General features: G+C 44.9%; 1 protein-coding gene across 8 annotated transcripts in view; it reads right to left on the bottom strand.

Annotated features, from left to right (window-relative positions):
- The window catches only part of hdac4 (histone deacetylase 4), a 528171-nt gene extending 501015 nt beyond the window's left edge, over positions 1-27156 (bottom strand). For 3 of the 8 annotated variants that reach the window (XM_087988778.1, XM_043693112.2, XM_087988783.1), the window contains exon 1: positions 26950-27155. The gene's annotated coding sequence lies outside the window, so the exon portion shown is untranslated. Of the gene's footprint in view, positions 1-26568; positions 26714-26949 lie in introns of all 8 variants that reach the window. The other 5 variants (XM_043693103.2, XM_043693107.2, XM_087988780.1 and 2 more) reach the window with 4 other exon arrangements.
- Positions 27157-27913: the final 757 nt, after the last annotated feature.

The following is a 27913-nucleotide window of genomic DNA, read 5'->3' as shown; positions in this document are numbered from 1 at the left end:
GCGCGCGAGAGAGCGCGCGAGAGAGCGCGCGAGAGAGCGCGCGAGAGAGCGCGCGAGAGAGCGCGCGAGAGAGCGCGCGAGGGAGCGCGCGAGAGAGCGCGCGAGAGAGCGCGCGAGGGAGCGCGCGAGAGAGAGCGCGAGAGAGAGCGCGAGAGAGAGCGCGCGAGAGAGAGCGCGCGAGAGAGCGCGCGAGAGAGCGCGCGAGGGAGCGCGCGAGAGAGAGCGCGAGAGAGAGCGCGAGAGAGCGCGCGAGAGAGAGCGCGCGAGAGAGAGCGAGCGCGCGAGAGAGAGAGCGAGAGAGAGCGCGAGAGAGAGCGCGAGAGCGAGCGCGAGAGAGAGAGCGAGAGAGCGCGCGAGAGAGAGCGAGAGAGCGCGCGAGAGAGAGCGAGAGAGCGCGCGAGAGAGAGCGAGAGCGAGCGCGCGAGAGAGAGCGAGAGCGAGCGCGCGAGAGAGAGCGAGAGCGAGCGCGCGAGAGAGAGCGAGAGCGAGCGCGCGAGAGAGAGCGAGAGCGAGCGCGCGAGAGAGAGCGAGAGAGAGCGAGCGAGAGCGAGCGCGCGAGAGCGAGCGAGAGCGAGCGCGCGAGAGCGAGCGCGCGAGAGAGAGCGCGCGAGAGAGAGCGAGAGAGCGAGAGAGCGAGAGAGCGCGCGAGAGAGAGCGCGCGAGAGAGAGCGCGCGAGAGAGAGCGCGCGAGAGAGCGCGCGAGAGAGAGCGAGAGAGAGCGCGCGAGAGAGAGCGAGAGAGAGAGCGAGAGAGAGAGCGCGAGAGAGAGCGAGAGAGAGAGCGCGAGAGAGAGCGCGAGAGAGAGCGCGAGAGAGAGCGCGAGAGAGAGCGCGAGAGAGAGCGCGAGAGAGAGCGCGAGAGAGAGCGCGAGAGAGAGCGCGAGAGAGAGCGAGAGAGAGAGCGAGAGAGAGCGCGCGAGAGAGAGCGAGAGAGCGCGCGAGAGAGAGCGAGAGCGAGCGCGCGAGAGAGAGCGAGAGCGAGCGCGCGAGAGAGAGCGAGAGCGAGCGCGCGAGAGAGAGCGAGAGCGAGCGCGCGAGAGAGAGCGAGAGAGAGCGAGCGAGAGCGAGCGCGCGAGAGAGCGCGCGAGAGAGCGCGCGAGAGAGCGCGCGAGAGAGAGCGAGAGAGAGCGCGCGAGAGAGAGCGAGAGAGAGAGCGAGAGAGAGCGAGCGCGCGAGAGAGCGCGCGAGAGAGCGCGCGAGAGAGCGCGCGAGAGAGAGCGAGAGAGAGCGCGCGAGAGAGAGCGAGAGAGAGAGCGAGAGAGCGCGCGAGAGAGAGCGCGCGAGAGAGAGCGCGCGAGAGAGAGCGCGCGAGAGAGCGCGCGAGAGAGCGCGCGAGAGAGCGCGCGAGAGAGAGCGAGAGAGAGAGCGAGAGAGAGAGCGAGAGAGCGCGCGAGAGAGCGCGCGAGAGAGCGCGCGAGAGAGCGCGCGAGAGAGCGCGCGAGAGAGCGCGCGAGAGCGAGAGAGCGCGCGAGAGAGAGCGAGAGAGAGCGAGAGAGCGCGCGAGAGAGAGCGAGAGAGCGCGCGAGAGAGAGCGAGAGAGCGCGCGAGAGAGAGCGAGAGAGCGCGCGAGAGAGAGCGAGAGAGCGCGCGAGAGAGAGCGAGAGCGAGCGCGCGAGAGCGAGCACGCGAGAGCACGCGAGAGAGAGCGAGCACGCGAGAGCGCGCGAGAGAGCGCGAGAGAGCGCGAGAGAGCGCGAGAGAGCGCGAGAGAGCGCGAGAGAGCGCGAGAGAGCGCGAGAGCGCGCGAGAGAGCGCGAGAGAGCGCGAGAGAGCGCGAGAGAGCGCGAGAGAGAGCGAGAGCGCGCGAGAGAGAGCGAGAGCGCGCGAGAGAGAGCGAGAGCGCGCGAGAGCGAGAGCGAGAGCGCGCGAGAGAGAGAGAGCGAGAGAGCGCGAGAGAGCGCGAGAGAGCGCGAGAGAGCGCGAGAGAGCGCGAGAGAGCGCGCGAGAGAGCGCGCGAGAGAGCGCGCGAGAGAGCGCGCGAGAGAGAGCGCGAGAGAGAGCGCGAGAGAGAGCGCGAGAGAGAGCGCGCGAGAGAGCGCGCGAGCGAGGGCGAGAGCGAGGGCGAGGGCGCGAGAGCGAGGGCGCGAGAGCGAGGGAGAGCGAGCGCGCGAGAGCGAGCGCGCGAGAGCGAGCGCGCGAGAGCGAGCGCGCGAGAGCGAGCGCGCGAGAGAGAGCGCGCGAGAGAGAGAGCGCGAGAGAGAGCGCGAGAGAGAGAGCGCGAGAGAGAGAGCGCGAGAGAGCGCGAGAGAGAGAGCGAGAGAGAGAGCGCGAGAGAGAGAGCGCGAGAGAGAGAGCGCGAGAGAGAGAGCGCGAGAGAGAGAGCGCGAGAGAGAGAGAGCGCGAGAGAGAGAGCGCGAGAGAGAGAGCGCGAGAGAGAGAGCGCGCGAGAGAGAGCGCGCGAGAGAGAGCGCGCGAGAGCGAGCGCGAGAGAGCGAGAGCGCGAGAGAGCGAGAGCGCGAGAGAGCGAGAGAGCGAGAGCGCGCGAGAGCGAGAGCGCGCGAGAGAGAGAGCGCGAGAGAGAGAGAGCGCGAGAGAGAGAGAGAGCGAGAGAGAGAGAGCGAGAGAGAGAGAGAGCGAGAGAGAGCGCGAGAGAGAGAGCGCGAGAGAGAGAGCGCGAGAGAGAGCGCGCGAGAGAGAGCGCGCGAGAGAGAGCGCGCGAGAGCGAGCGCGCGAGAGCGAGAGCGCGCGAGAGCGAGAGCGCGAGAGAGCGAGAGCGCGCGAGAGCGAGAGCGCGCGAGAGCGAGAGCGCGCGAGAGCGAGAGCGCGCGAGAGAGAGAGCGCGAGAGAGAGAGCGCGAGAGAGAGAGCGCGAGAGAGAGAGCGCGAGAGAGAGAGCGCGAGAGAGAGAGCGCGAGAGAGAGAGCGCGAGAGAGAGAGCGCGAGAGAGCGCGCGAGAGAGCGCGCGAGAGAGCGCGCGAGAGAGAGCGCGAGAGAGAGCGCGAGAGAGAGCGCGAGAGAGAGCGCGAGAGAGCGCGCGAGAGAGCGCGCGAGCGAGGGCGAGAGCGAGGGCGCGAGAGCGAGGGCGCGAGAGCGAGGGAGAGCGAGCGCGCGAGAGCGAGCGCGCGAGAGAGAGCGCGCGAGAGAGAGCGCGCGAGAGCGAGCGCGCGAGAGCGAGCGCGCGAGAGCGAGAGCGCGCGAGAGCGAGAGCGCGAGAGAGCGAGAGCGCGCGAGAGCGAGAGAGCGCGAGAGAGAGAGCGCGAGAGAGAGAGCGCGAGAGAGAGAGCGCGAGAGAGCGCGCGAGAGAGCGCGCGAGAGAGCGCGCGAGAGAGAGCGCGAGAGAGAGCGCGAGAGAGAGCGCGAGAGAGAGCGCGAGAGAGCGCGCGAGAGAGCGCGCGAGCGAGGGCGAGAGCGAGGGCGCGAGAGCGAGGGCGCGAGAGCGAGGGAGAGCGAGCGCGCGAGAGCGAGCGCGCGAGAGAGAGCGCGCGAGAGCGAGCGCGCGAGAGCGAGCGCGCGAGAGAGAGAGCGCGAGAGAGAGAGCGCGAGAGAGAGAGCGCGAGAGAGAGCGCGAGAGAGAGAGCGCGAGAGAGAGAGCGCGAGAGAGAGAGCGCGAGAGAGAGAGCGAGAGAGAGAGCGCGAGAGAGAGAGCGCGAGAGAGAGAGCGCGAGAGAGAGAGCGCGAGAGAGAGAGCGCGAGAGAGAGAGCGCGAGAGAGAGAGAGCGCGAGAGAGAGAGAGCGCGAGAGAGAGAGCGCGAGAGAGAGAGCGCGAGAGAGAGAGCGCGCGAGAGAGAGCGCGCGAGAGCGAGCGCGAGAGAGCGAGAGCGCGAGAGAGCGAGAGCGCGAGAGAGCGAGAGCGCGAGAGAGCGAGAGAGCGAGAGCGCGCGAGAGCGAGAGCGCGCGAGAGCGAGAGCGCGAGAGAGAGAGAGCGCGAGAGAGAGAGAGAGCGAGAGAGAGAGAGAGCGAGAGAGAGAGAGAGCGAGAGAGAGCGCGAGAGAGAGAGCGCGAGAGAGAGAGCGCGAGAGAGAGCACGCGAGAGAGAGCGCGCGAGAGCGAGAGCGCGAGAGAGCGAGAGCGCGCGAGAGCGAGAGCGCGCGAGAGCGAGAGCGCGCGAGAGCGAGAGCGCGAGAGAGAGAGCGCGAGAGAGAGAGCGCGAGAGAGAGAGCGCGAGAGAGAGAGCGCGAGAGAGAGAGCGCGAGAGAGAGCGAGAGCGAGCGCGCGAGAGCGAGCGAGAGCGAGCGAGAGCGAGCGAGAGCGAGCGAGAGAGAGCGAGAGCGAGCGAGAGCGAGCGAGCGAGAGCGCGCGAGAGAGCGAGAGCGAGCGAGCGAGAGCGCGAGCGAGAGCGCGAGAGAGAGCGCGAGAGAGAGCGCGAGAGAGAGCGCGAGAGAGAGCGCGAGAGAGAGCGCGAGAGAGAGCGCGCGAGAGCGAGGGCGCGAGAGCGAGGGCGCGAGCGAGGGCGCGAGAGCGAGGGCGCGAGAGAGAGCGCGAGAGCGAGAGCGCGCGAGAGAGAGCGCGAGAGAGCGAGCGCGAGAGAGCGAGCGCGAGAGAGAGAGCGCGAGAGAGAGAGCGCGAGAGAGAGAGCGCGAGAGAGAGAGCGCGAGAGAGAGAGAGCGCGAGAGAGAGAGAGCGCGAGAGAGAGAGAGCGCGAGAGAGAGAGAGCGCGAGAGAGAGAGCGCGAGAGAGAGAGCGCGAGAGAGAGAGCGCGAGAGAGAGAGCGCGAGAGAGAGAGCGCGAGAGAGAGCGCGAGAGAGAGCGCGAGAGCGAGGGCGCGAGAGCGAGGGCGCGAGAGAGAGCGCGAGAGCGAGGGCGCGAGAGAGAGCGCGAGAGCGAGGGCGCGAGAGAGAGCGCGAGAGCGAGGGCGCGAGAGCGAGGGCGCGAGAGCGAGGGCGCGAGAGCGAGGGCGCGAGAGCGAGGGCGAGAGAGCGAGGGCGAGAGAGAGAGCGCGAGAGAGAGAGCGCGAGAGAGAGAGCGCGAGAGAGAGAGCGCGCGAGAGAGAGAGCGCGAGAGAGAGAGCGCGAGAGAGAGAGCGCGAGAGAGAGAGCGCGAGAGAGAGAGCGCGAGAGAGAGAGCGCGAGAGAGAGAGCGCGAGAGAGAGAGCGCGAGAGAGAGAGCGCGAGAGAGAGCGCGCGAGAGAGAAAGCGCGAGAGAGAGAGCGCGAGAGAGAGAGCGCGAGAGAGAGAGCGCGAGAGAGAGAGAGAGCGAGAGCGCGCGAGAGAGAGAGCGCGAGAGAGAGAGCGCGAGAGAGAGAGAGAGCGAGAGCGCGCGAGAGAGAGAGAGCGCGAGAGAGAGCGCGAGAGAGAGCGAGAGAGAGAGCGAGAGAGAGCGCGAGAGAGAGCGCGAGAGAGCGCGCGAGAGAGCGCGCGAGAGAGCGCGCGAGAGAGCGCGCGAGAGAGCGCGAGAGAGCGCGCGAGAGCGAGGGCGCGAGAGCGAGGGCGCGAGAGCGAGGGCGCGAGAGAGAGCGCGAGAGCGAGGGCGCGAGAGAGAGCGCGAGAGCAAGCGCGCGAGAGCGAGCGCGAGAGAGCGAGCGCGAGAGAGCGAGCGCGAGAGAGCGAGCGCGAGAGAGAGAGCGCGAGAGAGAGAGCGCGAGAGAGAGAGCGCGAGAGCGAGAGCGCGCGAGAGCGCGCGAGAGCGAGCGCGCGAGAGCGAGAGCGCGCGAGAGCGAGAGCGCGAGAGAGCGAGAGCGCGAGAGAGCGAGAGCGAGAGCGCGAGAGAGAGAGCGCGAGAGAGAGAGCGCGAGAGAGAGAGCGCGAGAGAGAGAGCGCGAGAGAGCGCGCGAGAGAGAGAGAGCGAGAGCGAGAGAGAGAGCGCGAGAGAGAGAGCGCGAGAGAGAGAGCGCGAGAGAGAGCGCGCGAGAGAGAGAGCGAGAGCGAGAGCGCGCGAGAGCGCGCGAGAGAGAGCGAGAGAGAGCGAGAGAGAGCGAGAGAGAGCGAGAGAGAGCGAGAGAGAGCGCGCGTGAGAGAGAGAAGAAAGAAGAGAAGAGAAGAGAAGAGAAGAGAAGAGAAGAGAAGAGAAGAGAAGAGAAGAGAAGAGAAGAGAAGAGAAGAGAAGAGAAGAGAAGAGAAAAGAAAAGAGAAGAGAAGAGGAGAGAAGAGGAGAGAAGAGGAGAGAAGAGGAGAGAAATTGTTAACTTTACACCATGCTACCAAGCACTGCCTTCCCCGTATTCTATTTCATCACTTTTTGAGATCCAGTTTACGAGATGGTGTCATTGGTGAACTTGCAGATGGGGTTAGGACAAAGTGTGGCCACATAGTCATGAGGGTACAAGAGGTATAGTAAGGAGCTCAATATGCAGTCTTACAAGGTGCCGGTGTTGAGGATTATCGCAGAGGTATTGTTGCCTATTCTCACTGATTGCGGTCTGTGTCAGGAAGGATCCAGTTGCAGAGGGCAGAGCAGAGAGCAAGGTCTCAAAATTTGGAGATTAGTTTGGTTAAAATTATGGTGTTGAAAGTAGAGCTACAGTCCTCATTACCCAGATGTTCCAGGGATGGCTGAAGATCCAGGGAGATGGCATTTGCTGTGGACCTGGCATGAGCGTTGGGTAAATGCAAGGGGTCAAGGCAGACTAGCGGCTAGAGTTGATGTGAGCCATGACTAACCTATCAAAGCACTTCATAATTATGGAGGTTAGAGCCACCAGGTAGTTATTGAGGCATGCTGCATTAGTTTACTTTGGCAGCAGGATAATGGGGATCTTCTTGAAGCAGTTAAGGATTCAGAGTAACCCACAAGACACGGGGAGAATGTGCAAACTCCACACAGACAGTTGCCCGAGGCGGGAATTGAACCCGGGTCCCTGGCGCTGTGAGGTAGCGGTGCTTACCACTGAGCTACCATGCGTTATGCCTGATATCTCTGAACCAAAATCACTAGAAATTATGAAATCTGGTCACTATTTAATTTTTTGTTGATGCCTGATGTCAGAAAATTAGGTCACTATTTTTCCTTTAAGATAGTAATCAGAAATTATAAAATCTGGTCACTATTACATAGCTGTTGTTGGTGCCTGACATCAAACCATGCTTCAAAATTACATCATTGTTAGTTAACAACTTTGGAATTTCAGAGATGCTAGAGAATTACAAGCCTTCTTATGTGCTTTGTTACAATTTAATTTTGCAAATTACACTACTGAAGCACTTTGCACTGTTTTTCTACATTAGAGGTGTAGAAATGTAAGCTGTTGTTACTGTAGAACACTTTAAATGTCTGAATAAAACCACTCCTACATAATTTCTTCATAAGCCAAATGCAAATAATCTCAGGTTTGCTGGGCATAAATATCGGTTGAAAGTACAACAGTGCTTTGACAAATTACATTACATGGAATGACATTTAGAAAAAACTATTTTTCTGGTTCTAGTTTTCTAACAACAAACTAATGAATCCAAAAAGATATTTACATGCAACACTTCAATTATGTTATTTGCAATAGATTTTTTAAAAAACACCAACTATTCTACTGGGATAAATTAAAACAAGCATTGAAAAATCTGAAGCCATTAAGTATCAGCACAACAAAAGCACTGGCTACACCCTGCAGCAAGTTCACATGACAGCACAAGAGCTGCTCAAAGAAATACAAAGGATAAACAATTCAGTCCATATGTCAGACAAATGCAATCCTTTTGTTCGCACACTAGCTAGTTATGTTATGATGAAATCATCCCCCTGATCATATGAAATATGAAATAGGAGACTATACAGTTAATGATGTCACAAAAGATAACTTAATTATTTTCTCCATCACCATTAGAGACACAGATGGTCTCGGTTACTTAAAGTAAAAGACAAAAGCAATTCTTTTAGTTGTTACTGTTACTACTGTTCCAAAAAAAAAGTACACGCAGGAGATGTGGACGTCCACTGGCTATTTATTTGCATATATTACCTATCCTAAATGCCCAGTAACTACTTTGCTATGGGCCCCAAGTCAAATGTAGGCCAAACCAGGCAAGGATGACAGATTCCCTTTCCCAAAAGAATATTAGTGAACCAGACAGGTTATTATGATCATTACACAGTCTAGTTTCAATTCCAGATTTTTATAATTCAAATTTCACTCTCTGACATGGTGAAGTTCAAACTCCGAATGATACCCTGGGGTTCTGGATTACTAGCCCAGTGAAATTACTATTGTGCCAGTTTGTATATGCACGTACAGAATTGACTATGAAAACAGTGAAAAGTTGGTGTTTATTGGGAATGAAATATAAAAATATGGAAATTTCACTGCATCTGTACGCAGCATTAGTGAGAGAACGTCTAGAATACAGTTTTGGTTATTGAAAAATGAAGGGGGAGAATGGCATTAGAAGTTGTTCAAAGAAGACACACAACTTATTCCTGGGATGAAGAGACTTCTTATAGACAAAGGTTGAACAGGTTGGGATTTTACCCATTGGAGATTAAATAATTAATGTTGATCATCTTGAAATGTATAAAATTGAGTGGACGTGACACTGGGAAGCTGTTTCCTCTTGAGAGGGAGGCTAGAATTGGGTGAAATACTTTAAGAAAAATGTTGCCATTAAGACAAAGGTGAGGAGGAATGTTTTCTGAGGGATGTTAATTGGTAGAATTCTCATCCAGAATGCATGGGGGTTGGGTCATTGAATTTATTCAAGGCAGAATTAGACAGATTTTTCCCCAAGGATGTTAGGGATATGGCGGTGGGATCAGCTGCAACCATAATAGATCAGCTATGACTTTTATCAAAATCATGGAACAATCTTAAAAGACCAAAATGGCCTACTCATGCTTCTAAGTTTGGTGTTCCTACGTAAGCCTCCTCTCATCACCAACACCTACAAGCTGTGGTATGGTTGTTATTACATTGTTGTTTATGGGACCTCACACAAGAAAACAAGCAGTCCATCAATTCTGTCATTTGATCTTGCTTACAAGATGCCTTTTTTCCCCCTCCCTCCATGGATGGGTCTCTGTGATGACAAATTTTTTTCCAAAAACTGTTGCATTTCAAAGCCAATTAATCACCCCATCTGTAGTTTGTTAACAACGAGAAAAGATAAATGATAATGTTCCCTGTCGATGAAACAGAAATATTAATTGCCAATAGTGAAGGGGTTCGGGGGTAACATCAAGGCAACAGCAGGAAATAAGAAGCACAGTTTCTGTCATTGTTTTAATTTAATCATTTGAAAAAAATGTTGTATTTTGAGAGCAACACCTCAGAATGGGACCCAGTAACAAAAGGGAAGGAAAGGAAGAAACAACATTCTCTAACTAGTGAGCAGGAGATGGATTTTAGGCAGAAGCTGAAGACCATCAGGCCCTAAACAGTACTCCCAATTTTCCTATCCCACAAGGAAACCATATAAAAACACTGTCAAGCATTTTATTGTTGTTTTTTTCACTTTGAGTCTTCATTCATGTGCTAATAGCTTCCCACCATGGAGCTAGTATTGTTCACAGCTCCATCGTCCAAAGTTAAAATTGAATTAGTATCATTAATAATGTTCAAAAACAGGAATTTAGAGGCTCTGCCTGCAGCAAGTTCCTCACATGACCACCAAAATCTAGGACTGACAGAAATAGGAGCATACTTATCGAAAATAACAAACTAGGATAATAGGACAGTTTGAAGAATTCTATTTACAAGAAGTTAAGGGGTTTGCCTCAGCTCGGGTCCATTTCCACAAGGCTTTTTGAGGAAATTCAGCACTAGAAGGATCAAATGCCAGGATTTTTTTGTTCTCATTTATAGATGAGAATAAATGGCTGCAGTGTGTTATCTGATCTGTTGTTTGTCATATCCTGTATGATTAGGCCAGAAATGTTAGTAACATTTATTTATTCTCTTTCAGCCACCAACATAATAGTTTTTCTTTCCCCAAGCTTTAAATGTTTACTTTAGTTTGGGAAACTAAGTCAGTATGCATGAGCCGGACCAAACAGTCTGTTTTAAAGCTATGAAGCAAAAAAGTGCAGGACAGTAAATCGAGAAAGGAATCCTGGTAACAGGTACACTATGTTTGCAAGCGGATATCAGCGGTGTATAAAAGAAAAATAATGAAAAATATCATTCCACAATATTTATTTGCTACTGCAACTGCACTTCTAAGTATTAATTCTAAAAATACCATTTTGGAAAATATAACATGAACAATTGCGATAATCACCAAACTTTAGTAACTTCCTCAAATTATTTTAAGTATGCCAGTACAAAATGATTTAACAACATTTCCAAGTAATACTAAGCAGTCAGAAGGGAGGCAGCAACAGGATCATATGAAGTCAGGAAAAGAGGCCCAACACTTCAGCCTCTCCATGACAATGACAGATAGCAACCAATTGTGTTCAGTTATAGGGGAGAGCTAGAGTGGTGTAGATAACAAAACCAAATTCAATCTCAATTCCTGCTTCTGATAATTAGTGATTCCAGCTAAAAGAACAGCACCAAAGGCCAAATTTGGACCATGTCCTGCTTACCAACAATACTGACTAATGTACAATATTTCTGGCTTATTCAAAATCTCAGGATTCAATAGATGTCCACAATAACTTTTACCTTCTATAAACTGAAGTCCATCTAGAACTATTCTATCGTATCTTTACATATACACGAGTCCTGTTCACACATCAGGTTCTGATGATTTTGCCAAACAGAGTCAATTTTCAAATTCTTATCCTTATTTTGGTATTGCTGCAATGTCTCACCCCACCTCCTCTCTATAAAGCTCAGGGATCTGTGCTCCAATTCTAGATTAAGCACCACAATTTTAAATGCTCTGCTTTCCACTGCCTCAACCAATCACACCATTAACTGTACTTTAAATGAATCTAATTAATTGGAAAGCCATTATGATGCAAAAGGACCTATATAAATCTAAGTCTTCCATGCTAATCTCTAGATTTCCTCCATAGATGCAAGAAGCAGAGGTTTGACATCCTCCCTAAACTTTATGTCTTTGATGAAGTTCCCAGAAATTTGCCCAATGCTTACATTTATAGCATGATCAAGCGGTGTTGGATCACGTAACTATGAAGTGCTGTGGGAAGGTTCAATAAGCTGGAAATGCTATATCAATGCAAACTATTGCTGTAGTACTACTTGTAACAGTAAGGTATTACAGCTAGTGGATGTATAACTAGTTTGCAGAGAGTAGGTTTAAAGCTCCTGAATAGAGTGCATTAAGGAGTGGCAGCATTGAAGGTGTTTAAGATAATTAAAAGAAATTGATATGGTAGAAATGGTTTCTTCTCATAGGAAATTTCAGAAGAGCTGATAGCTTTAATTGTAAAGTTAGGTTTCCTATCAAAAGCCACTTGTGCACACAAAGTTCAGTGGAAATCAGGGACTTTCATCCCAGTAGTTGCTTTGTACAAATGTAATGAAAAATTTCAAATTTGGGATTGATAGATTTTTATTTGGTAAAGGTTTTGAAGGTTGTGAAAGCAAGATAGGTATGTAGAGTTACAATTAGATCATGGCTGATCTATACATCCTATGCAGGATGTGCCAAGGGTGTGATCAATTGATGTTTCCGGTGTGATTCAAAGGACTACTATATGAACATTGGCATCTATTACATGTAATGTTCCAAATACGATAACAGTATTCAAAACTAAACATGAAATGGAATATTCAAAAAGGAAGATGATGGAGATGGGGGTCAAAGAGGATACTGTATTAGACCACAAAAAGTTTCAGACCAGTTATAAATGTGTTGGTGGCAGAGTCTTTCAATGATGCAGCATTAGACAGGAATGCACATCATGCACAACGTGTAATAGATTGGCTAAAATGCTACCGTGAAACAGAATAATAAAGGACCATAACAAAGTTAAAGAATTTGACAGGTTCATCACTTTCGGATTTCAGGATGACAGCGCCCAAAGATCTTGCTAAAACAGAAAACAGTAGTCATTATGAGATATTAAAGGATTAATTTGCTCTGCTGACCTGCAGGAAATTGGATATCCTGAGGTTAGGGTGGGATGTCTCTGTCTCTTACAGATAGATTGCAAGGAATTTACATTCCTATCCCTTGCTATTCAGAGCATTGCGTGGCCATTTCCTAGTTATTCAGAGTAAAAGAATGACATTATCATTCCCTATCCAGAAATCAATAAGAACATTGCAGCTGGAATTCTGACTACTCACTGCAGTTAAAAAAACGATTCACAACAGATTTGGCCATTAAGGGATGATTTACATTGCATAATTTCTGGAGATGATCAGGTCACTGCATTGTGTCTTGAGTGGCATGTGACTGTGAGGGAGTGGATGGGGGTGGGCATTACTGACTCTGATGTGGGATTTCATATAAAGGATCCCTTGGTTCAGAGCGATCCCTTGACATGGCTTCGCAAGCATTGCAAAGAGTGTTGAGAGTTCCTCCAGAAAGCTTGCACTGTACTTTGGCTGTTGGCATATTGCAATTGCATCAAGGGCATAAGAATCTCAAGAAAAAAAGAACCTAACAATTCCTTGTAAGATAGCCAGTATCAGTCATTTCGTTAGAACTGATGCAGCATCAAGTAAAATACCAATGTCATTAAGTAGGCCATTGATGAAAAATGCACAGATGAAGTGGTATATGAAAAACTACAAAGCTATTAACTTGTAAAACCTAGACTCTAGAAGAGGAAAATGTTTAGATGGGCAGAGAAGATGCATCCAATAGTAGGACAGATTAGGACCAGAGGGCACAAGCTCAGGGTGAAGGAATGACCCTTTAGAACTGAGATAAGGAGGAACTTCTTCAACCATAGGGTGGTGAATCTGTGGAACTCATTGCTGCAGATGGCTGTGGAGGCGAAGTCTTTGAGTTTGTTGAAGACAGAGGTAGATAGGTTCTTGATTAGTAACTGGATCAAGACTCAGACAATGGCACTGGTACCAAAAGTGCCTATTGAAAGAGATCACAAACTGTTGAAAGGAATCCTAACAATAGAAGGGTGTAAATCAAACAGTAACAATCCACAAAAAGATAGAGGGTGTAGCTCAACAAAAAGTCAAGGAATGTAGTACAGACAAGGAATATTAGGAGAGGCCCATGTGATTGGGAAGTGTTGCTAGCTACGAGCCATAGACAGGATATTAATTTAAAAAATGCAAAACTGTCAGAATGAGAGAGACTTTGGGCAGACATGCCAGACAGGGCACAACCAGCCAGCGCACAACCAGCCAGCGCAATTACAAATGAATATGCAAGGGACAGGTCTCACATGATGAGGAGACCTAAGGCTAAAACAAGGCCACTGGTACAAAGTTCTGAAGAAAAACCTGTGGAGCAAGATATGAATATATTTAACTATGGCATGAAAATCAATTTTGAAACTTAAATTGGCTTTGTTAGCAACAAATACTTGGGAATGCAGATCAATTGATATTAAAAACTGCATTTCTGCAGGGAAAGCAGTTCAATAAGGAAGTGTATATTTGGGCACACTCTGGAAATTAAGTATGCATACAGGCTAAATTACACTTCTAGATTATAGTAGTTCTCAATGTATTGAGTAATCTTAGCCTACTGAGCAGAATTCAAAACTGGAAGTCAGGATATTTTAAAGACATTGAAGTGGAAATCAGTCAGAATTGATCAAGTGTCATATTACATCAGCAATCTTATTTGAAATGTGGTAGCTCTAATAATATTTGTCAGAGTAGGACCTCAAGAAAAGCAGCAGCTTCCAAAATATTAAGTAGTAAAATTATCACAGAATCCCTACAAAGTGGAAGCAAGCCATTCGGCCCATCTAGTCCACAAAGACCCTCCAAAGACGATCCCACCAGACCCACTCCCATACCCTATCCCTGTAACTCTGCATTTCCCATGGCTAATCCACCTACCCTGCATATCCCTGGACATTATGGACAATTTAGCATGGCCAATACACCAAATTTGCACATCTTTGGACTGCGGGCAGAAACCAGAGCACCCAGAGGAAACCCACACAGACACGGGGAGAATGTGCAAACTCTATGCAGTCCTCCAAGGCTGGGATTGATAATGAGAGGCAGCAGTGCTAACCACTCAGCCACCATGCCATCCCGGCCATGCCATCCCGGTGAGCATTCTGTTCTGAAAATGTCATCATTGGAAGATGCCTGGAACTCAAAACTTGTTCTGTTTAGTGATGCTTCTTATGCAAGTCTGATTGATTCTCCAGTGCAACAGAGTTTATGATTTTTCTTTTGGGAGAGGGAAGTAAACATTTCCCTATAACTTCAGAAGCTATAAAGATCAGAACAGTAAAACAAAACCTTAGCAGCGGAAACGCTCAAAGAAATATGCAAGACCTAAGAAATTCTAAGAAATATTTGAAAAATGATGTTTGGAATTCTAATGCACAGTTAAAAATAATGTTGTCATGTTGTCTCTGTTCCTGTCTTACCTTTCATTATTTTTTAACTATTCCATAAACAAAGAGAATTACAGTATCCCAAGAAGTTCCAGCATGGATGCCAGAAATCAAATTAAACTAGGTTACAAGTAACAATTATATATTAAAAATGAATAATTGTGTGAGCTGTTGACTGTATGGGCAACAAGCACTCAGCGCTGTGGGTGCAGAAATAAAACTCAAAAGGTGCATGCTGGATTTTAAGTAACCATGCTTTAACCTCTGGCATTTAACACATTCTGTTAAATGTCTTCAACACATTTGATTTTAGTTATCAGTTTGCAGTTTTGGGACAATTGTATTTCTATTAAATGTTACATTTTAATAGAGAAAAATATAAAGGTATAAGCTTGCAGAGCATATGCTATTTTGACATACAAATGAATAACAGGATACTGATGAACAACCGTAGTACTTCAGATAGATTTGATTTGATTTATTGTTACATGTACCTAGGTACAGTGAAAAGTTTTGTCTGCAAGCAGTACAGGCAGATCATGATTGAAGCATTCATTCATCACTTTGCTCCAGATCCTGCTGTCTGATTTACTAACAGATTTCAACATTTTTGTTTTGGTCTTAAGTTTTTGACTCCATATAAGCAGTACATTACTTTGTTTTCAATGACAATAGCAGGAAAGATATAACACTTTATAAAGGAAAGAGGGGAAAGAAAACAAATACAAAAGGGACCACACCAAAAAAAAAAGGTTTTAATTGAAGATTTTATATAAACCATGCCAATTTAACTGTCACATCTCCAGTTCTCTTTGTCAACGTGATCATTCTGACTCTTAACATCTACTTAAATCAAACTGGTGACCAGTCTATATTTTTTCAGTGATGAAAAGGGTGCGCAGCAGACATTTTCTGAGGCACACTTTACCAGATAAGCTGTCGAGCATCTAATGGATTTCTTTTTCAGACTCTGCTTCTTCAGAAGAGTCTTTTGCTTCATTAATTCAAAATGAACAATCAAATAGCTTTCTGGTGTTTGCATGTGTGTTATCAATGAACTGATGGTGAAACAAGAAATGAAGGGTACACGTCAACTTGGTCAACAGACTATGCCCTCAACTGCCATTAAGTATATATGCTCTACATTAATATTTGCAAATAGTATTTCAGTCAACAAGAAAATAAGGACCATGAAAATCTTTGTATATGTTAAGATCACTATGTCACAGTTGCTAAAATTAGAGAAAATCAGCACGATTTTAAAAATCACCATAAAGTCAATAATGAAATGTTAAACAATCTTTCCTTTCAAATGCTAACTAGCTGTTATGTACTTTCAGCAGTTTTGCCTTTTAATGCTGAAATAATATTCATTTAGATTTACTCAATAATCCAAACAGACAATTTCTAAGTAATGTTAAACAGAGAGAGAAGGAATACACTACTTGTCAGTATAACACAAAATATTTTAGGGTACTTAATAATGCTAATATGGCAATGTAATAAAATAACAGTTTTAATTGAATTCTTTCTCTGAGGTCTGTCCTCTGGGGAAGTTAGCAAAAACAATTTGCTAAGCACAAAATATCATGGCCCCACAACAACAAATTATTGAATTTTTTCCCTCCAACTGAGTTAATCAAGTGCACGAATGTTGTCTTATGAGCAGCAAAAAGAGCATCAAAACTTCAATTTCAACTGTCCCCACATAGCAAAAATAAGGTATGGTGGGGGGCAAGGCAGTTAAAAATCCAATTGTTTTAAATTTTACTTGTTCCTGTCAACTGTTCAATTTAGTATGTGCCAGTAGAGTTTTTTCCCTTGGAAATAAAAATGTTTCAGATCCAGAGGACATCACTGCAATTTAAACTTAAATTTAAAACAAAAATGGAAATATTCAGCAGTTACTGTCAGACAGCATCTATGGGGAGACTGTTAACGTTTCAGGTTGAAAGTTGCAGACCTGAAACGGAACCCAGTATTTTGTTTTTATTTAAGATATTCAGCATCTACAGTATTCTACATTGCAACTTTAACTTGGTAGTTTTTTTTGATTGACATTTTTTAGTGGGAAACCACAACTTTTCACCAAGCCAAGCTAGTGAGGAAATGGATTCTTATTTAAAAAATGTCAAAAAGGGTATTATTAAAACTCCTAAAATAAATTTTCCTTATGAGGCAAAAGGAAGAAAATATGGGTCTCCAGATGTGGATCTATTTCCCCAAAAGACCCATCTTCCCAACTCAGTGACAACCCTGCAGCTGGTCTTATTACTTAGTTGTCTGTGAGGTTTTATTTTGCGAAGTTTCACGCGAATGAGACATAAACTCAAGTAACTGACTGGACTTAAATGAGGCTCAAGAGTTAAAAGTACCTTGCTTCAACTTTTGAACACTGGACAACTTTCCCACTCCTACTACACTTCATTCACCCAAACAAATGGCCTAGAGTCAAAACGAGGACCTACATCTCAACACAATTTCACAATAAATCTGATTTATTGTACAAACAAGTGATATGCAAATGTATTTATTAAATGCTCATGGAAGCAGCCACAACTGAAAACAATGAAAACCATATGTATGAACTCAGTGAGGTGTATTGCTCTCTAACTTTATAAATCATTGAACCTACATAAACTGAGATGAGGTTTATTTGTGACCAAGTACAATTAAATTCTCGATATGAATTGAAGAATGAGTGATTTGAATACCGTACAGTTATGAACTTGATTTTACAGACAAATGCTTCACTAAATATTTATTGCCATCAAGAAACATTGTCATAGCATCAAAGCTCACGAATTGCACCATTTAACGAGGTAGAAAGCAGAAGTTAGGCACTGGGAAAGAGGCAAAACTACAATGTACATTCGCATCTTGTCTTCACAATCTTTTGAGAGAGAAATGTGGTTTAAGGTAGTCAAGTTATTGGATAAGATTCAGCAAGTAAATGTAAATTGAGACTTCATTTTTATTAGTGGCCTAAATTTAAGTCAGCCCCCAAAATCAAGCCCACATTAATATAACAAAACTTGGGTAGGCCACAAATAGATTAGCTTCAGTATGTTAAGTGGGGAGATGGAGAAATATAGCTGTCCAAATACTTACTCCTGACTGCAAATGAATGATCACTGCAAAACAAAACACGCTTGAGTAAATATTGCACAGGAATTACATTATGCTTAGATCTGATATTCTGTCCCACAATTCCAGGTGAAAGAGCCGACAAACATTTATCCTTTCCGTTTGGAAAAGAAAAAGTGGCCATCTGAGAAAGTAAACAACAGGAACTAGCAAGGAACAAACATCCTCAGAAAAGGATAGGAGGGTATAAGATATTTCCTGAAAATCCCATATAATCGATGCCACTTTCCAAATAACGCTAAATTACAAGAATGAAATAAATGGACACAAAGGCTCAGATTTTGGTTCCAAGGGTAGGTAACTTGCAGTGTGTCTCAGGTTTAAAGACATTCCTAAAACACAATTTTACTCCCAAGTTTGGAGGGTGCTTGTGATGAATGAGATACTGAGAAGAAAGTTTATATAAATATTTTATTCTAATGACTTAAAGACAATCGAAAAAGTTAAAAATTAACTGCAGTTGTTAAAATCGCTAAGCTAATATTTTAGCTAATTAGTGTGGGCACTCAGCCAGACATAATGATCTCGTGTCAATTTCTCAATGTTTACTTGAAGAAGGAGGAGGTCTGAAGTGTTTGAAACTTCGAGGTTATTGAAACTTTAATGGTCAGTATGATTGACATTTTTACAGGGTTGTAGATACAGCAGTTCACATCTCCAAAAGATGATTCACAGCGGGTGTTTATTTTCTCTCACTGTTACCACATTTGCCATTGTCATTATATGACTCATTGGTTGTTTATAGTGATGTTTATAGTGAATGACCACAGAAAAGGTCTAGATTCCAGAACAGCTGGCATGGAGCACGGTTAAAATCCTTTAACTTACCTTTCAAAAGGTTCCCAAATTCAGACTATTATTCCTGAGGGGCCACAAGCCACACGTCATGCAGAAACTGGACCAAATCCATGGAAATTATGAAAGGAAGTTGGCTAGGGGGATGCATAACTCCTTCTACCTGTATATTTAATCATTGTCAGCAAAAACTGAGGGGGGGGGCAGGAATCTGGAATCGGACATCACATACCATTTTTAAATAGTTCCAGAATCATTCAGATTCTTTGAAAATCTAGGCTCAAGTATAGCCATGGACTGTAGCTACTTGCAGATCCAGTACAATGATGACCAGAAATAATAAAATTACATCGTGTATGCCAAAGAAAAAGATACACCCAAATGCTAATCTACAAAAAAAAAACCCAGATATGGGTATTTATGGTGTGCTATTTAATATAATTCCTGAAACTAATGACTATCACCACTGTGGCCCCTCCTTTTTTTAAAATTCATTCAAAGGACAAAGGCATCACTGGCTAGGCCAGCATTTATTGCTCAACCCGAATTGTCCAGACAGCCTGTAAGTGTCAACCACATTGTTGTGGGCTCTGGAGTCACATGTAGACAAGACCAGGTAAGGATGGCAGTTTCCTTCCCTAAAGGACGTTGGTGAACCGGCTGGGGTTTTTCTGCCATTGACAAAGGTTTCATGGTCACCACTAAATTCTTAATTCCTGATTTTTTTTTTAGTTCAAATTCCACCATCTGCTAAGACAGGATTCAAACCTGTGTCCCCAGAACATTACCCCAGTCACTGGATGAACAGTCTAATTATAATAACATCACACTGCCTCTACCAGTCTCAAATTTGCATCTGCTCGCTCTACAAACCAAACATACATTTGCGAGAAAACATTAATACATAGTACAATATACTGTACTAAGTCAATTTTTTAATTTTAGGAAACGTTGAAAATACTGCTATTTCATAGTCAAGGTGATGGAGATTTAACAATTACCCAGATGGCCAACCTGCAGCAACTGTCTGGTGTGTGTAAATCAAGGAAATGAGAACATATAAACAAACATTATACTGTGCCACTATGAGGACAGTAATACCACAACAAATCCTGTAATTATATCATTGTGGGAATGAATCTATTTTTATTTTTATGCATTCATTAAATTTAAGGAGAGTTTATGCAAAAAATGCACATTAAACAAACCACAGTAATGCAAGATCTAAATCAATTCTTAGTTAATAGTCACTCTTGTCAAGTAAATCTTAATATGGATTGTAAACTTCAATGCTGTCAATCCTTGTATTTTGTTTATACATGAGCAATTTAAATCAGTTTCACCGGGCATAAACAGAAAGCCACCATTTAATATTGACATTTCCAGCCTGTAGAATATGATCCTCCAATCATCTACATCTCCAGCAATCTAAATACAAAAATAAATACATTTAAAATGTACGACATGGATGCAGTGAAAAATTGCCCCACTTTAAGTGTTCCTCCAGATAAATACCTAATTTTTAAAACCAGCCTGATAAACATGCTTTTTAAAAAAAACAATAGTTACTACAACTCTTTTTTCCACTTAGCACTGCTGAATCTGAAAACACAGGAAAGCAGCTTGAAACAAAAAAAGTTACCAAAAACTAACTTTTCCAAAGGCATGACTCAAATTTCCTCTGTGGGTCTGTTTCCATGTTCATATGACTCTATGGCTCTATATATTTTCTAATCAAGCTGTTCAGAGATGTGGTTACAAACCTCTAGACCAGGTAGGACTTGAACCTAGGCCTCATGGCTCAAAGGGACACTACCACTGCACCACAAAAGCCCTCTCTAAAGTAAAGATGATGCTTCAACAGTTAGCACTGCACTAAACCTTAACATCTCAGAAGCAATTGTACACAGTGCAACATCCAGAAACTAAGAAAAAGGAAAGGGGAATGAGAGGCTGGCTCGATCAAACCAGGCTAATAAACATGCCTGCAACAACTCTTGCAGGAGATCTGGAAACAGAACTAATGATTAGCTTCCAAGTGGAATGCATGGAACTGGAACAACTTGCATTTATCACTTGATGAAGGAGCGTCGCTCAGAAAGCTAGTGTGCTTCCAATTAAACCTGTTGGACTATAACCTGGTGTTGTGTGATTTTTAACTTTGCATTTATTAAAATTTTAACATAGGAAAACACATCAATAAGCTTCATTGAAGCACTGTCAGAAGATTTTACAATATGTAAAAGGGGAGGGAAGTTTTGAAGGGTGTGAGAAGGAGAAAGGCACAAAGGGCTTTAGGGAGGACATGTCAGTTTTGGGGTCAGAGCTAACTGAAGGCATTGCTGCAAAAGGAGACATAATATAAAGCATTTAATAGCAACTGGGGAGGAAAGAGAACAAAAACAAAAGCCAAAATCCCTCTCAATATGTACAGTAATACCACAAAGCAATCAATCACAATGATCGGCAAGAGTTTGCAGCAGTAATTAAATTGCTTCACCCCATTCATTACCTAAGAAATCTTGAGAAGATTCAAGAAAACTGAAAACTGCACTGCAACCTAAGCTTCAACTAATGATTTTTTTTTAAAACAAATCAGTTTACATTTAAATTTAGTTTCAGTTTGTGTACCTCTGTAACAAATGTAACTATATTAAACAATTTACTTTGAAACAGCAGTAAGTTTTTAAATGGTCTCATGCTTTCAACTGCACATCTCAGACCTGCATCAGCAGCACTCCTAAGGAAGAAGCAAGTGATAAGAAGCCTGACCCTTAAGACAAGTGTTAGGTCTCAGACCCCTAAGGGAATGTAATGAAGTGGAGGATCATAAAGGAAGACGGCTAGCAGATGGTGATAACTGTGAATGAGACAGAAAGGCTGGCTTGAGACCAGATGATGTGGATTGCTGCTGTGCAAAGGCTGTCAGGGCAAAAACATTCATATTAGAGGCATTAATTGAATTACAGCCATTAACCACTTTAGTTTATCTTCCAATCCTCCCCCTAATAATTTCTTACACTAATATTTAACAGCTGTCAATGTTATGCCACTGTAAATCACAGGTAGGCTCCAGACAAAATTATTTTCATAACAAATAGGACATATTCTAATAAACTGACCATTGCCAAAGAAAATAAGAGGCTCGGGGCACTTACAATTGCTCAATCACTATTATTAATACATGATCGTCATGCATAAACTAGGGAAGATTATCGACAAGCTGTTAAAACCCAATGAAATTCTGGGCACATTTACTGAAAAAGGATGTATTGTCTTAGCAAGAGGGTGCAGCATAGAATCACCAGAATAATACCAGCTGAATGATTAAATTATGAGGACAGGTTGCACAGACGAGGCTTGCATTCCACAGAATACAAAAGATTATAGGGTGATAATTTTGAAATTGATATGTTAGATAGAGTAAAACTATTTCTCCCAGTAGGTGAGCCCAGAACAACAGGTCATAAACGCTATTAAGAGCTAGGGCATATAGGGATGATGCCCACATAAAACAATAGTAGAAATCTGGAACTCTTCAATAAAGCTTTGAATAACATCCTTTTTTTGATGTGTGCAGACCAACTTGGTTAAGTGTGTAGCCTCTAGACTTTTTTGCGCTGCTATGCATACTAAGTATCTTCATGGGGCCAAACTTTGTCTGATCTTCTCAAGAACTTGAGTGTGACTAAGAGGTAGCACAGCTTAGAGAGGAAATATTGCTGTTGACGCAAAGTCAACGGAAACTTTTAAAAACATTTTTAATAGGATGTAGGTTTGCTCGCTGAGCTGGAAGGTTCATTTTCAGATGTTTCATCACCATACTAGGTAACATCTTCAGTGAGCCACCAGATAAAGCATTGCTGATGATCCCTGCTTTCTATTTATGTTTGGGTTTCTTTAGGTTGGTGATATCATTTCCTGTTCTTTTTCTCAGGGAGTGGTAAATCAGGTCCAAGTCAATGTGTTTATTGATAGAGTTTCGGTTGGAATGCCATACTTCTAGGAATTCTCGTGCGTGTCTCTGTTTGGCTTGTCCTAGTATGGATGTGTTGTCCCAGTCAAAGTGGTGTCCTTCCTCATCTCTATGTAAGGATATTAGTGATCCAGAACCTCAACCCGAGCTACAAATCTTCCCAAGACTTCGCTAACATTTTTGATAGAATTTATTCTAGTATATAAATCTAAGGAGGCAAGAATATTGAGTGTTATGGAAACAAGGTGGGTGTATAATTAAGTTATAGATCAACTAAAATCTAAATGCATGGAGGAACAGACTGGAGGTGCTTGACTTGTCTCCTTAACTGAATGTAGTGCATTTAACACCAGTGATAGAACACATTCAAATTTTGAAATGCTTTAAAGTGTTAACAAGTGTACATATTAAATTTTCGTCACAATCACCAGTAATGTCCCTTGTCAAACGCAAGCCTGAATATTGTATTTTCATAAGTCAGCATTGACCAGTCTTAATTTACATCATGTTCAAATATCTTGAAAAACATCTACGTTAGAGGTGGCAGCACTGGATGTATTAAAACACAAAAGGTGGATAAATCCCCAGGACCTGATCATGTGTAACCTAGAATTCCAGGGGAAGCTAGGGAAGTGATTGCTGAGCCCCTTGCTGAGATATTTGTATCACTGATAGTCATAGGTGTGGTGCTCGAAGACTGGAGGTTGGCTAACGTGGTACCACTATTTAACAAAGGTGATAAGGAAAGGCTGGAGAACTTGACATCAGTGGTGAGCAAGTTGTTAGAGGGACAGGATTTACATGTATTTGGAAAGACAAGGACTGATTAGGGATATTCAACAGAGCTTTATGTGGGGGAAATCATGTCTCATTAACAATTGAATTTTTTGATGAAGTAACGAAGAGGATTGAGGAGGGCAGAGCAGTGGACATGATCTATATGGACTTCAGTCAGGCGTTTGACAAAATTCCTCATGGTAGACTGGTTAGAAAGGCTAGATCACATGGAATATAGGGAGAACGAACCATTGGGATACAGAACTAGTTTGAAGGTAGATGACAGAGGGTGGTGGCAGAGGGTTGTTTTTCAGACTGGAGGCCTGTGGCCAGTAATCTGCCACACAGATTGGTACTGGGTCCACTGCTTTTCATCATTTATATAAATGATTTGGATGTGAACAAAGAAAGTAAGGTAGGTTGGTAAGTTTGCAGATGACACCAAAATTGGAGGTGTAGTGGACAGTGAAGAAGCTTACCTCAGAGTACAAAAGGAGCTTGATCAGATGGGTCAATGGGCTGAAGGATGGCAGATAGAGTTTAATTTAGATAAATTTGATGTGCTGCATTTTGGAAAGGCAAATCAGGGCAGGGCTTATACACTTAACGGTAAGGTCCTGGGAAATGTTGCTGAACAAGGAGACCTTGGAATGCAGGTTCATAGTTCCTTGAAAGTGGAATCCTAGGTAGACAATAGTGAAGGCAGCGTTTAGTATGCTTGTGTTTATTGGTCAGTGCGTTGAGTATAGCATTTAGGAGGTCATGTTGCAGCTGTACAGGATACAGGTTAGGCCACTATTGGAATACTGCATGCAATTCTGGTCTCCCTGCTAATATGAAGGGTGTTATGAAGCTTAAAAGTGTTCAGAAAACATTTACAAGTGTGTCACTAGGATTAGAGGGTTTTAGCTACAGGGAGAGGCTGAACAGGCTGGGGTTAGTCTCCGATGCTCCAGGGAAAACGAGAGGTGACCTTAAAGAGGTTTACAAAATCATAAGGGGCATGGATAGGGTAAGGAGTCCTTTTCCCAGAGAGGGGGACTCCAAAACTAGAGGGCTGAGGTTTAAGGTGAAAGGGGAAAGATTTAATTGAGAGCTAAGTGGCAAAAGTTTCACACAGACAGTAATGTGTATATGGAATGAGCTGTCAGAGGAAGTGGTGAAGGCTGGTAACATAAAAACATTTAAAAGGTATATGGATGGGTATATGAATAGGAAGGGTTTAAGAGGGATATGGGCCAAATGCTGACAAATGGAACTAGATTGATTTAGGACATGTGGCAAGCATGGATGAGTTGGACTGAAGGGTCTGTTTCCATGCTGTACAACTCTGTGGCTCTATAACCTTTTTGTGCTTTAAAAACTAAAGAACAAGTACTTTTCACCAGCCAGATAGAGGTTGCCTGTTTGCAATCCAAACTCTGGTGCCACATCTAAATGGCAAAACTAAGGGCATAATAATGTGCATTTTCCATTGTTACACTTTACATTGTACTTAGAGTAGAAGAGAAAATGTAATCTACCTGGGCCAAACCCCTCTCGTTATTCTTGTGGAGGCTAAGCAATGCAATAGATCCACCGCCACTTAAATCTCTCCCAATGGAGAAATAAATCACATTTTTCATGGGGAAATATAGAATCATTCCAATGCAACATAATATTCCTTATATCTGCCAATGTGTAATTGCACATATTTTGACAATTTGTTCTGCTCAAAATCTATTAATAAAACACCACTGAAGGTACCAAAGCATAATACAAACAAAACTGAGCTATAAGAAGATACTTTAAAACAAAATAATCGAGTCAAGCAAGATGATGGAGGGAGTGAAGTTCATTCAAAGATATTTTCGCTTATTGCAAATTATTTTTCAGAAAACTTTTGAGGGCTGCTTTCCCCAAGTGCGCTTTTACAGAGCTATTGGCTTTTACTGTTACACTCGGTAAAAAAAAGGTCTTCCGATTAAGAATTAATTTGATTCAAATTAATGTACATTCAGTTGGCATAACGAAGTTAGTAACTTCTTATTGTTTAATGGACTTTACCAGTTCTATTACTCGCACTGGTGCTTCGATAATAGAAGTTTTCAAAAAGTAACAATTTTAAATCTTCACATCACGTCCCACGTCTCACTGGGAGCCTGAACAAAAGCAGTCCGAAACCAAATGAAAGCTAACTATCGCAATAAACTGATAACTTTGCATTTAAAATTAATTATTTTCGCATCTTCAACACAGTTAGCGCAAACCTTTCGTTGTTGAACTTTAATTACCGAACTATTTTAGCAAAGAAGAAAGGCCTTTTTAAAAAAAGGCTTCGTCTCTTCCCGCTCAAATTAACAAAACGTTCATAAATGAAGATCGAGTAATATACATTACGCTTAACCAATCGGTCACTTTTGCAGATGTACTTTATTAGCTCAAAGAACGTTATTGAGAAACTCTTGTACAGTCACTTCGCCCTTACTCCTTATTTAAGTAAATTCGGTAAGACTCAAATGAACATGAATTATTCTCATAGACCAGTTTTACTGACGCTTAATCTGTAAGTAGGGCTTTAGAAGGTCCATTTAGTTAGGTCCTATGGGCACACCTAAATAATAAAACAGATATACTCAATCATCCGCTCACTACGAAAAGAACGCTCAACCGTTATCATTTTCAATCGTCCACTGTGCATCTCAAGTCATCGGTTCCTCCAATCATTCTAGAAGTATGACACACTGCAAATACCAAGAAACTTTCCATTAGATTCCATAATCTCCATTAATTTGGAAAGTGTCAGAGCAGGAAGGATCCTGCTATTCAAGCCAACCTTCAAAAAAATGTAATGGGCTAAATGTCTCAGGTTTGACTGCTAATCAAAAACTGTTGGAAGCGTACTTGTATGGACACTGATGAGAGAAAGCAAGATCAGTGCAGTTGTGGTAGCATGCTCTTAATTAATATCTAGGGTCACAGAGAATAAAGATACCACAGCGTAACCAAGATCTATATAATGAGAGTTCAAATCAGGAAAGGAGAAAACTAAGCGAGAAACTAAATGCACCTGATTTGTTTTTCCCATTTTTGTTGTCAGTCGTCTTCTATTTACAAGTTCATGTCTAAGTAGAAAAGTCGTTCCCTTAATTCCTCCCCACCCACTCCTCAAAAAAAAACTCTTTTTCAGTTTGGCTTAATCTCTCGAGTTAGATCCCACATACAGTCTACCAATTGGTTGGATTCGTTCAGCTCACCAAAATTAATTTCTAGAAAAAAGGGTCACTAATTCACATACACAACATTCCATTCCACGCTTTGTTTATTTGTGCTTGCTCAACTTGGAAATCGAAATAGCTGATTCACCAATTTGTGTGGGGCTGCTCGCTTCCAGCTCTCAACCGATTCTGGTTTAATTGGCTCTATTTGCATCCGTCCAAGGCTCTGAGGTTTGGCCTCGCCTTTTGGACGACCGGGTGAGGCAAAGGCAAGTTTATTTAATATGATTGGAGGAGGCCGATCCACACTGCATCAAGCAGCCAAGTTTAAGCCAACACGGTACACAGTAAGAGGTGTGTATATGTCGAAGATCCACGGTTTGGCGTTCAGCCACTCCGTCTCAACCTACCTTGACCTGCCGGAAGCCCCACCCTCACGAGACGTTGATTGGGTACTGCCCGTTAGCAACGTCCTAAACAAACGAACAGCGGGGCTTCTGATTGGTGAAGAGAGCCATCCATCAGTCAGGCATTTCCGTTCATAAAGTTTAGTTGCTGTTAACAGTAAATACTTCAATCGGTAAGCGAGAGGTTAGGAGGAGGGGAGTGAGGGGTAACAAAAAAATGCTCAAACCCAACCACCGACCAAAGACCGTTCATTTCAGAAATCAAGCCGTTGTGAAATACTGTGAGCAGAACCACTTTGCACTATCCGTTTAAAGTCAGGAAAGGGAGGTGGAAGGACAATTGGAGTCGGAGGAGGGGGAGCCATTAAAATCACCGTGCCTTACCCGAGCGCTGCAGCCAGTGAGCGGTAGATGAGAGCTTGTTGTTTGATGGGAAAGGGATTTATGGGTCGAGTAGATCAGATTTTACCGACGGAAAAAGGGGACGTCCGACGACGTGCTGGAGAGAATCAATGCGGCTCGCCAAGGGGTTCCGCCATGTTTGCTCGCCTCACTGACACTCACTGAACAACAAGCTTGCGAGACGACGGCAGCTTTGGGGGGGGGGGGCGGGGAAAGAGTGCGGAGACTTAGCTGTTGAGCACGTGACAGATTCCCGCCAATCGCAGCACTATCCGATCCAACTGTTTGAGCTATTTTTAGAACCTTGTTTTTTTTCTCTCCGATTTGAAAGGAGCGCGAGCCCCCGCCCGCAAGCCCGGTGCCGCCACAATGCGCAGGCGCCCCTTCATTCGGGAGCCCCCTGCCCCTCCCTGGAACCTCTTCCCCCGTCACCCACCCCAGCCCCCAACATCCCGAGAGGCGATGATTTTCTACGACTTTTGGTATAATTTTCTCACGCTAGCTCGTTATCCATCGCTTTAATATCATGCGTTGTTCCCTGTCTACTGACTTTTCATTATACACTACCTCCTCTCGTAAAAGGGTCGTGCTTTCCTTTATTTTCGTAATCGATGAACGTTTTAGATAATAACCAACAAATTACCACGCCATGAAAGGACTGACAAATCCTTAAATCTCTGTCTCCAACGGTACACATTTTAAGAATGCAAGCTACAATCACGAGTTGCTCCAAGATCTTGTCCCTGCAGAACTGGGCTAATCCAGTATTAAATTCCGCATGTTAATTCACCAACTCATTTGCTTTCACTTTTCCCCTCTTGGGATTTCCTTTTTCCTTATAGCAAATTACCTTGATTTCATTTGTCAGATTTTTTTCTGCATTTTGGGAATTTCGAATCGTTTTTCTTTAGCATCTATTGCCAAAAGTACATATTTTTATATTTTC

Source organism: Chiloscyllium plagiosum, unplaced genomic scaffold (assembly GCF_037043375.1).
Source record: "Chiloscyllium plagiosum isolate Xiang-an unplaced genomic scaffold, Cpla_swu_hap1 HiC_scaffold_7, whole genome shotgun sequence".
In the NCBI taxonomy this organism is placed as follows: domain Eukaryota; kingdom Metazoa; phylum Chordata; class Chondrichthyes; order Orectolobiformes; family Hemiscylliidae; genus Chiloscyllium; species Chiloscyllium plagiosum.
The sequence above is the reverse complement of the archived record's forward strand: the minus strand, read 5'-3'. Positions and strand labels throughout refer to the sequence as shown.